Genomic DNA, 12,344 nt, shown 5'->3' on the forward strand with positions numbered 1-12,344 from the left:
CTTCAGGTGTCACCCATCTTATGAGCTGCAGTTGAATGATAGTGCGTGTTTGACATTAAGAGTTAAGAATAATCTGTAAATTTTCAGCTTTTTGTTTTTCGGTATTACCACTTCCAAAAAAGTATTTGTTTCAAACACTATTTGTCAGCTTACTGTGTGGATGTCACTGCCTACTCTGTGGATGTCACCATAAGCTACGAGGAACCAAGAGCAAGAAAAGCCAGGGTTGAACTATGAGTTACACACACTGAAGATACCAGAGTCCTCTTCTGATCAAAGGGCTGGCCTGTAAGTTTCCCTGACACAAGATAAAGTAGCAATTGTTAAGACCATGGTTGGAGGAGGGGAGTCTGCTAAGGGAATCCAAGCTCACAATGCAGAGAACAAAACCAATGGGATTGGGAGAAAATTTAGAAGCACAGAAGGAAGACTCGCCAGAGTGGAAGATGAACCTGAAGGTTGGAGTGAGCATATACATGAACAGACATTTATCCACATTAGAATAGACATCTAGGAATTTAATATAAAATCTGATGAAAATTAACAACCCCAGGATGTCGCAGAACTAAAAGGATTTTTTTTTTTTTTAGGTTATAAAGAACTCGAGAAGGAGCACAACATAGCATCCTCCCAAACAGAAAGAAGGAAGACATGTGAACCTGGCTGTTAATTTCTTTTCTGTTACTGCCTAAAGTGGAAATGGAAATGCTATAAATATAGTCAAAGGAAAACAGTTGCTCCGAGCTTTATATACATAGCTTTAGGGAGATGTTTAAAATTAAAAATTCTTTTGTAGTAGGGAAATCTTCATCAGAAGCTTTTTGCTTCAGATAATTCAGAGTTTCTTTTTGTTTCAAAGGAGCTTACCATTGTCAAGTGTTGCAAAACTGAAATGCAATGCTTATAAAACAGCTATAAAAAGCAATTCATGTAATTTTCTGAAAGTATTTTTTACAACGCTTATCTGTGTATATGAGCAATAATAGTTTTTAAATGGTGCTATCAATTTTTGACTATTTCCTGGTCATGAAATCTAAACATATCATACTTTATTCCTTATATACTTTTGTATTATCTACATTTTGCAGGCTGTTTTCATGAAAACAGCAATCATGTATTAACAAACAAATAATAGCAAGCTTGACTTCCTTAATGCTCGGGTCCCTGCTAATGACTGAACTGGCATTTGAAATGTTTTCACGGGCATGCATAAGTGATTTGCACATATTTAATGCTTTCTGTGTGAGAGTTTCATCAGCATCTACGGTCTAGTGTCCTAACAGTAACTGACCTGAGAGTTTAATACAAAAATGTTGTAACAGGTGAAGAAGAACACAGACGACTCAGTGTAAGCGCTCTACAATGGTAACACGAGGGTCAGAAATATTTGCTAGGTCAATGCTCTTCACTAGTGACCTATGCATTATTTTTCTTTAACGAGTTCTATTAGTAAACTGATGTTTCCCTAAACACAATCACACTTTGACAATTGATAGCTGCAGTAAAGCCTCAGAGCATAGGTTAAAAGCCACATGGGTTGTGATGGTCACCAGGATCATACAGCTGCATCATCAACATTCCTAACAGAACACTCTCCTCTGTCCTTCCACAATCGGTCAGATTGGGTGGAAATCTCCTGCTTTCGGACACTCTGTTGTTTCTGCCAGATTCCACTCCATGGGCTGGCTATGGTAAACCATTCCAGAATGATCCTTCTGAAAGTCCAATCTGTTTTTCTTGCTTTCATTCTTAAAATTCCTCTGTGAATACTCATCTAAGTCCTATTGGGCCATGGATGGTCCATGATGATCTTCTCTGTCCAGTTATAAACCAGTTTTAGAGACTATCTCCCCACCCGGAGACTGTTAAGAGCTGATTCTCTGCTCAGGCCTGGCCTCTTCGTCCTTTTGTAATCATTGAGGAGGCAGCTGTCTGGTTTGTAAGCTGAGGGAATACATGGATTGTGGCCTGCAAGCAGCATCCATATTTCTCTACAGGCATCTGCTCCTCCAGATTTCTGTCCACCCCAGTCTTATTTCCTCACTGATTCAGTAAATCAAATCTATCCCAGGCTTCAAACTCATCTGGATGCCAATCAAAAATCCACATTTCCAAACTGGCCTCATCTAGTTAAAAAGAAACTAAATGTTTCATCCTCTTTTGCTAATTTTAATTTATTTATCAACTGCTGTTTTCAGATAGAGGTGAAAGATGGAGCTCATCAGGATCTGCCTGAAATGATGCAATAAAAATCCACATTTAATTTTCTTTAAGCTTATACCATTTAATCAATACAGCCTTTTACCCCTTGCTTTGGCGAGGTTCCATGAGCTTCCTCCCCAATCCAGTTCTGAAGTCACCTCTTTTCTCCTCTGAGTCAAATGCAAAGAAATGGTTTCATGGTTAAATTTGCAACTTAATAAAATGAGATTTCCAGAATAAACCAAGTTATAGGCTTGATAAAATGTCATACATACTGATGACCCCCTATTGCTCACATGTGCAGACGACAGGTAGTTACATTACACACCTGTGAGATTTGGGTAGGGCAGGTGACTGGGCTGTGCAGCCTACATCTCTGGCTTTGAGATGAAAGGTTGGGTGACAGAAAGGGACTTCTCCACCTAAGGCAGGTTCACTGCTTGGTAACAAAGCACTCAAGTCTGGCTTTGTTATTGTTATTCTTTGGTTATATGATTTAAGTGAAAAATGATGGCAATTGGTTATATTTTTGCTGATGGCCACGTTCACTTAGAACTGGCAAGATATGTTTCTTTCGAGTTGTTTATACAAAGGGTCTTCTCTCTTCCCGAACAAACTGAAGGAACAGTCACAGAAAGAGAAATCCCTTGGGAGTCCTTTTAAAGTTTCACAGGGACTTTGCATAGTCTGTTTCCCTTAATACGTATTTGAAGCCACATTAGAGGACGGGTGCTTTGGTTCTGTTTCTATTGCCTGCTGTATCGTTTTTCTTTGTTTTCAAAAAAGGGAAATTTCATTGTGTCCTGATGTGATACGTGCTTGAAAGTATAGGAGCCCTTTGAAAACCTGAGTATAGCTTATTTTACTGTCTGAATCTTAGCTTTCTGTTATGTTTCTTATACCAAGTTGCAAACAAAAAATATTTTATTATTTCTGGGGAAAATGCTATTGACTAATACATTGCCCTGTGTGATGCATGCTTTGTGCTCCCAAATTTGCTTGTGTTGAATGGTTCCCAGTGCAGTGGTGGGAATTGGTGTGGGACCTTTATGGGGTTGTGTCAAATGGGAATTCCAGGGTCATTCGGGTCATGCCCTAGCAAAGGAACAACCAGAAGTTATATTAGAAGAAGTAAAGAAGTTTTAAATTTAAACATTTATCAAGGTGCTACAATGGCTTAGGAGTGACAGGAACTTCTGACCTTCCTTTCCTTGCCCTTCCCCTTTGGACTCCATTTCCTGGTGTGAATGAGAACACATTCTGCTGGATTGCCAGGTATGGTGCCTTTGTTTCTATGGCACCGTATCCAAGCATCTCAGTTGGTTATTCAAAAGAGCAAGTATTATCACCTGATGCCTGTCCTGGGTTGGTCGGTGCGTTTTTATCAGGAAGGTCTGCCTTAGATGACTGAGACGGGTGAGACAATTTCAGGTGCACTGTAAACTGAAAGTTTGTGCCCCTTGTATAAGAGCACTGGCCAGGGGAAGAGCAATGTGCAGACCACATAATTGTGAAACACTCTTCATGTGACGTAGCACTGAGCAGCCCTCTCTTCCTGATGAGATGATTAATGTATGCAGAATGTTCATTAACATAAAATAACTGATTAAGAGAAACAAGCCCAACTCTAGAAGTTATAGCAATAAACAGATGCTTGTATTACTTACTCGTTACTTGGGAGATGCACTTCTAGGAAGGACCAGTAATGCATTTACATAGTGCAGTCGCGCAATTGCTTTCACTTTTCTATTTACAGAACTAAATACAGCAGAGAATAAGAAGCAAGTGGGATGGTCTCTGAGGTCTGAGACCAGGACCCATCGCACACTAAAAATATGTTGGGGCTGGGGACAACGCCAAGGTTGAAGTGCTTGCTATGCAAGCTCTGAACCCCTCGGTGCCCACATGAAAGCTGGGCATGCCGAGCACATCTGTAACCAAGTGTCCGTGGGCAGATCACAGGGGCTGATGGACAGACTGGTCAGCCAGTCCTACTGAAAGGGCAAACTGCATACTGCTGGCTCGGTGAGAATGCCTGTCTCACAAGTAAGGATGGACTTACAGGGAAGGCAGATTGATGATGGTGGGATGGAGATCAGAGGAAGTCTGTGAGAGTAACAAGAACATATCACTTAGACGTAAGAAATCACCATGGAACAAATTTAATAGAATTATGATAAAAGTAATATGGCAAACAGTAGAGGCAGACACTCTGTGGATCTCCACATAGGCACACATGTCTAACTACCCCCTGTACACACATGTGTGTGTATATTCACACACATAGATGTGCACATAACATATAGATGCAAACAGACATGCATGTGCATGCTTACACACATATAAAATTCAAAGAAGTAACATTTAAGAATATGATCTCAGAAATGGATAAATAGGTAATCAGGTTGCCTATAAAGGCCTCAAGCATTGTCAGCTGTACACACCATAGATGACCTTCACCTTCAAACGGCAAGGAGCAGCCAGTACAAGGCAAATAGAAGCTACATATGACTGATGGTACGTTATTAATCAAGTGCCCCCTATGGACCAGGTACTTTCCCGTGGGGTAGGGATGGGACTGGAAAGACAGGATGTCTGTACTGTGAGGCTCGGGGTACAGGGACTGACAGCACAACAAAGAACTTGGCATCCGTGCACAAATATGCATTTTTTAATCAATTTATTTGAAAAAGGTTTGTCTAAATGGTCAGATGCCAGTAAATGACTCTTCATTTATTCTTTTGAGAAAAGTTATCACATATCTTTGAAAATCCAGGCACTGTCCTGGGATTTAAATTGAATCTGTAATTTATCAGTTGCAGTTCTAATTTATCCCTGTTACTCTCAGAAGAGTGGCTGCAGTGTGGGCTTCTCTAATAATCTCCCTCGTCAGTGACTTCAACAGGCATAATTGTCCTATCCTGGGATTTCAAGTGTGTGACAGATAGCACACTGTTTTCCCCTCCTCTGACCATGACAAGCATCACTAATGAGTTTGAGTTCTTTTCCCCTCTGAACACAAGATAGCCTTTAAAGATTAACCAACAGCCTTCTGCGATCAATCCTGTAATTGGCTAATGAGGCAAAACCTATTTGCCATTTTTCACAGAGCTTAGACTTCAAAACCCACAGATAATTCCTAAGTGTGATATTTAGGAGAATGGCCATCTTTTAGCAGCCTCTGTTGCTCAAGGCAATTAATACCCATGGCAGTTTCAACATCTCCTTGGCTTAGCACTACAAGCATCCATGTGCTCCTCACCTCATGGCCCCAAGCAGACACTTGACGGTTAAGAATGATGGGTAGGCCTCTTTTCTAGGCAGACAAGAAAGCTGGGCCTCTGTGTGCTTGTTTTACTTTTGTTTTAGTTTCTTAATCTACTTGCCTGCAGATATGTGAACTGAATAACATATAAGCGGCACTCAGCATATAGCACCAAAAACTCCATAACACTTGAAATTCTGTATTCATGGCCAATATCTGTAAACATTGCTAAATATGTATGAAAACTCCCATTGTCGTACACATACAATTAGGCCAATAATACTCTTATAATTTTTATTTATAAAAATTTATTCTATCACAGTTTTGATATGATGAATATGCCTATTGTGTTATAGTTTTTCTTGTGAACCCTGAAGTCTGTAGACCTTTATCATTCTACACATAAGTCCTAAGAAAGCTGCATAATTTCTGGGTCAAGTTGACTTTCAGTTAGAATGTGGCATCTAGTTTGGTGCTCTGTTTAGGATTTGCACAGCCTGCCAACTGGTGAGCAGACTTATGGATTTCTGGATATCCCAAACTAACATTTTCCAAGTTTTTTATCAGATACCTCCAAGATGGTAGACAATAGACGAGCAGGTGGCTGAGAAGATGAAGGCTGTAAAACGCTCCATGGTTACCATTAAGAAGAGAAAACTAGCTGATGAAAGCCATACCTTACAACACGGGCCTGGAGGACAATATATGTTTTTTAAAAAAAATTGAAAACACTTCTAATTTTTTTGTTTTCAGTGAAAAAAAAATCTCATGAAGACTCCAATATTAAGAGGTCCTATGAGATAAAAAAAAAAAACCAAAAAAAAACCATGTTTTTGATTGCATAGTATAGAAGAGTAACAGGAAGGAAAATGTATCAATTTAAAAAAAATTTAGTCAGATTCCATATTCCATCACGATAGCAATTTATTTTAGATTACAAAAATCAATTCAGTAAAGAAACTATTCCCTAAGAAATGAAGCAATTCTTACATGCAAACACCGAAGTGCCTGATAAAGATGAAGGTGCATAGTTTAAAATAAAAAATAGAATAAAATAAAATTATGTTTTATTTGTTTTCTAGACTCTTTCCTAAATTAACATTCATGCCCAGTTTTGAATCCACAGTTCATCCATCTCACTCCTTAACATGAAATCAAAAAAATAGATAAGAAGGCCACTTACCCATAGCATGGAGCTCCCACCTCAAATGAATGCACCGGAACACAGTGTGTGATCTCCAGAAACATGGGTCCACATTTCCCAATGAGTGAAAACAGGAAACCCATGTGAGAGTTTGAGGCTCTGCTTCTATCTGTAGCCAGCAGGATGTGGCTATTGGTTATAAATTCTATGCATCTTAATTTGCATATTGTTTACACTAAATGTCATTGTAAGTAGAAATTGTATATACCAGCCTATGATATAGAGTTAATACAGTTGATCAACCACCTGCGCTAGTATTTTAAACATAATTATCAGATACTTCTGGAAATGGGCGAGTGGGCAGGTTGTGGCTGTATGATAGTAAAGAGTAGAGTTCTCATAGCCATCTTCAGTATTCAGAGATGTGATCTCAGGGGCTTGAAGGCCGAGATTCAGAATAAATAATTATAAGTAATAAACAGAGCTAAAGGCAAAAATCAATAAGTAACTCCTAAGGTTATGGAAATTAATATGGATCTTATAAAGTAATTCACTTCTGCATCCCAGAAGAGAATCATCACTCAAAAACACAACACATTTTAGGAATAAAATTGTGTAGACTATAATGATGGAATGCCCTATGAGGTAGAAAACAAATAAGATATGTCAACAGTAGAAAGTATCAAATGAGCAAACCTAAGTGGTACCCAATCCATCCTTTGTACTTATGGAAACATATTCCTGACCTTACAGAATGGATGGTCTAGTGGGAGGGGATGTATATAGTTTATTGTCCATTTATTTTTTAAAAAACAACAACAAAGTCTTGATATATATCCCAGACTGTTTTTTTTTTTTTTTTTTTTTAATCTTACTAACCAGGTCAGGCTGTCCATGCTACCCTTGGAGCTTAAGTTCTTCTGAGTCAACATCCCAAGTGTGAGAATTGCAGGTGTATATCAACACATCCTGCTGAGGTCAGAGAATTTAAATAGTAGTAGATACTTTCCCTCTGCTCCACCATTTCTGGGTCTCTACTGCATTCAGGAAAAATCTGATCTTTCTGCACACAGTCCATAGATAAGGTGACAATGTTCTCAAGTTTCAAACCCAAGCCTCAGAGAAGCCTCGGGGCAAACGAAAATCGGGTGAAATAGTCACATTCTTTGTTATGTTGTGTGGAATTTGTTCATTGGCAATTTCACATGTTTATAGTGCATTCTGACTATTGCCACCCTCCTCTCTTATGTACCTGCCTCCTATGCTTGCTACCCACCCACCCCTACTGCATACATGTCCTTCCTCCTATGCTTGCTACCCACCCACCCTACTGCATACATGTCCTTCCTCCTATGCTTGCTACCCACCCACCCCTACTGCATACATGTCCTTCCTCCTATGCTTGCTACCCACCCACCCCTACTGCATACATGTCCTTCCTCCTATGCTTGCTACCCACCCACCCCTACTGCATACATGTCCTGCCTCCTATGCTTGATACCCACCCACCCCTACTGCATACATGTCCTTCCTCCTATGCTTGCTACCCACCCACCCCTACTGCATACATGTCCTTCCTCCTATGCTTGCTACCCACCCACCCCTACTGCATACATGTCCTTCCTCCTATGCTTGCTACCCACCCACCCCTACTGCATACATGTCCTTCCTCCTATGCTTGCTACCCACCCACCCTACTGCATACATGTCCTTCCTCCTATGCTTGCTACCCACCCACCCCTACTGCATACATGTCCTTCCTCCTATGCTTGCTACCCACCCACCCTACTGCATACATGTCCTTCCTCCTATGCTTGCTACCCACCCACCCTACTGCATACATGTCCTTCCTCCTATGCTTGCTACCCACCCACCCTACTGCATACATGTCCTTCCTCCTATGCTTGCTACCCACCCACCCCTACTCCATGCATGTCCCTTCCCCACATTCATCTCTTCGGGCCGGTTTTTGTGATCCACGGAGTATATCCAGCACCACCTGTGTGACCATCGGCTTTCACTGCAGAGTATGTTCTCATTGGCAGGATAAAACTGAAGACAGTATCTGCCTGCCCTCTAGAACCAACTTGTAGCTCATAGATCCAAAGAAATTTTCCTTAGGGCATGAGGAGGAGCTTGAGAATAAGCAGAAATGGAGGAACAGTAGAAGCTGGAAAAGATGGAAGGTTTATAGAGACCACCATGGGATCATCAGACTTTCAGCATCACTACTAGAAAGATGAGTGGCCGTGGCCTCCAACAGAGCCTCAGCTGAGATCACCTGAATCTACAGCAAGCCTGGTAATGATGTCAGAAAACTGCGTGTCATTGTGAGGTTGTTGATTGAATAGTTTCACATGAATCGCAGTCCCTAGGGCAGTGTCGCTGTGTGGGACAGTATCAGAGGCTAGGCATAGCAAAAGTGACCTTCGTCTTCGCAGATGCCTGACTGGGCATCTCCAATACAGTAGCAATGCTGAGAGTCGTGTTATCTGTGCATCTAGCTGGCATCTGATGAACTGTTATTGGCAGCAGCCTGGCACATCTTACTCATTGGGCATCCCACAGGCTGTGACTTTAGATTACCTCACCTCCTACCCAAGAGGCAGAGACATATTTGCACAATTCTTCACAGAAATGCACAGAGCTGAGCTTCATCCTAGACAGCAATCAGACGCTGCGTGAAGTTGTAAGGAAATTTATGGAAAGATTAAGGGGAATTTCAAGAGTTGTCTGAATTGAATTTCAATCAAGACAAAAATTTTCACCTTGCCAATATTTTACTGCAATATATAACAATTATGTCCTTTTCATGTGACAATCAAGTATTTTAAATGCTTTTGAAAAGAATCCTGGAGGCTGGTACACTATTAAATATGAGAATTCAGCTGGTAAGTAAGAGTGGCATCCTCTGGGGTTGGCTGTCTGGCTTTGCTGTCTGTCAACCCCTAACAATTCCCAAAGCTTGAGCAAGTGTCAGATCATCCGTGTTTGTCGGTTTCCTCAGCTGTAAAATGTAGTGACAGCGATACACAAAAAGACAGGTCAGACTTCTAATGATGAGCGGAGCTTTGCACAAGGCGAAGAATCTCAGGAGGACAAACAATGAGCCAGAGACCTAGGGGTTCATTTTCCACGATCCATGAATGGTCACTCCTGGGGCTGTGCCACTGGGCACAGCAGCCTTGAGAATCTCATGATAGTGAATACGCTTTCCACCGCATTGCAGAAAACTGTTTGGTGGACATGAAGAGCAAGCAATAGTGTATACAAAAATAAGTCAGGAGCAGGAAAATTAGGACTGAAAATGTGAAGAGAGCATCAGCCACCTGCTAGTAAACTTCAAAAAGAGAAAGACAGATGAGTTAAAGTCACTGAAGGAAAAGGGGGGAAAGAGGAAAAAATGGAATAAATAAAAATATTCTCTGATATGACAGAAAGCATAGGCCTATGGATTCCATGAGCTTGAATATCACACACACACACACACACACACATACATGTATACACACATGCACACATATGCATGCACACACACAGGTAAACGTGCACACACAAGCACATGTGGATACACATGCACACACACATGTGTAGGAGAACACGAATAAAAAAGTCCCACACTAGCTCAGAATTGAATATAATGAAGGGTTTTTTTTATTGGGGGGGGGGACTCACAAATCACAGTCATCTGCATGAGCAGGCAACAGGAACTGAGTCCAATAGTCACACAGAGGACGCAAGATGAGAATGTCTCACTGATAAAATATACCAAGCCACATGGTTAATACAGACAAGAATTATGGGTTGATTTAAGATATAAGAGTTAATAAACCTGTGCAGTGGTAGTGCATACATTTAATTCCAGCACTCGGGAGGCATAAACAAGCAGATATCTGTGAGTTTGAGGCCATCCTGGTCTACATGAGCTAGTTCCAGGACAGGTTCCAAAACTACAGAGAAACCCTGTCTCAAAAAAAAAAAAAAAACTAATAAAAATAGCTAATTAATGAGATACCTGAGCTAATGGGCCAAGCAGTTGAAAATTAATGTAGGCCTCTGTGTGTTTCTTAGGAATTATATAGCTGTGGGACTAGGCGGCTCCACCAACATACATACAGACACACACACACACACACACACACACACATGCACTATGTGAGGGAGTATGGCTCAGTAAATAGAGAACACATAGCTAGCACCAGCAGCATAAATAAGGAAATAAGCAGCAAAACTGCACATAGGAATATCAAATCCAATAGCAGCATTCCACGGCTTTAGCAAACCTGGAGAACCCCACCTACCACCAAATAATCTGTGCAACAAAGAGGAATAATATGTTGATGTTCTTCAAATCACACATAAAAGCAAAGGACACAATCTGCTTAGAGGGAAAACTACCAAAAAATATGAAGGTGGAAAATGCTGCTGAAACGCTAAGTAAGTGAGGTTCATGTCAGTTCTCCCCAGTTTTGATGGGAATCCAATCACAGGTATGATAGACACTGTGAAGAGGTAGACCAGTTGACTCCCATATCCATGAGCAGATACAGAGCATCTAAATGGTGACTGCAGTGCTGAGAGGAAAGAAAGTGGAGGACTTGGATTTGGTGTTTGCAGGCCTGGCTGCAAGTGACAGTAGCAAGGCTCATGAGGGGATTCAGCGGGAGAAGGTTCTTAATGCCATGCCTGACCGCCTGCTTTCAACTCCCTGAAGCTGTATGAAAGGAGAGACTGACTCCCACAGCTTGTCTTCTGACCTGCACAGGCACACACACACATATACACATGCAAACATACATAGATACATGTGCACACACATATATGTATACAGGTACACACAGTAAAATATTTTTAAAGGTAAGAGCAAAGAAAGAGAGAGAGAGAGAGAGAGAGAGAGAGAGAGAGAGAGAGAGAGAGAGAGAGAAGAAAACTTTGTACCATGGCTCATGCCTAGAAAAAACAAACTCTAATATTCAATGAATATAAATTTAATCTACAGAATTATAAAGCTTCTAAAGGAAGGCATGGGAGATAATATTTATGATGTGTTTATGAAGATATTTTAAACATGATGCAAGCAATGCAAAGTATAATTTTTTAATTTATAAACTGATCATCAGAATTAAAAGTGGCTGCTCTGTCAAATACACCACCAGGAAACGGAAGTACTGAAAACTGCAAACTGGGAAAAGTTTTGTCTAGACACTGAAGACATTAAAGTCAAACCTATCACACATAAAGAACTCCCAGAACATAATAACCATGAAAATAATCTGGAAAAGGAGGGATACTTCAAACATGGGATGATTCACTAAGACAGAGTTACAAGAAGAAACAGAAGAATGTACAAATTAATTGCTCATTGAGAAATAAAAAGCACTAATTACTTATTAAAATAATCAAAATTTAAAAACTAACAAAGATGGCAAGCTATGTTTCAACAGGAATCCTCATATACTTTGGTTAATGACCTTGAAAAGAAGTTGGTTGTCTTTAAAAACTAAATACGTACCTACCATGTGACTCACCCTCCTTTTGTTTGGCTTGAACTCAGGAAAAAGAAAAACATACATTGAAGGATTTAAACATGAGAACTCACCACTCTGTTTTAGGATCTCCTAACTGGTACTAACCCATTTCTCTAAGTAAGTCCATGAAAAAGCAACCGCCATCCATGCATGCAATGGACTAACCAGAGGAACACGCACACAATGGCTTAGAAACAGAAAGGTT

Source organism: Chionomys nivalis, chromosome 6 (genome assembly GCF_950005125.1).
Source record: "Chionomys nivalis chromosome 6, mChiNiv1.1, whole genome shotgun sequence".
Taxonomy (NCBI): Eukaryota; Metazoa; Chordata; class Mammalia; order Rodentia; family Cricetidae; genus Chionomys; species Chionomys nivalis.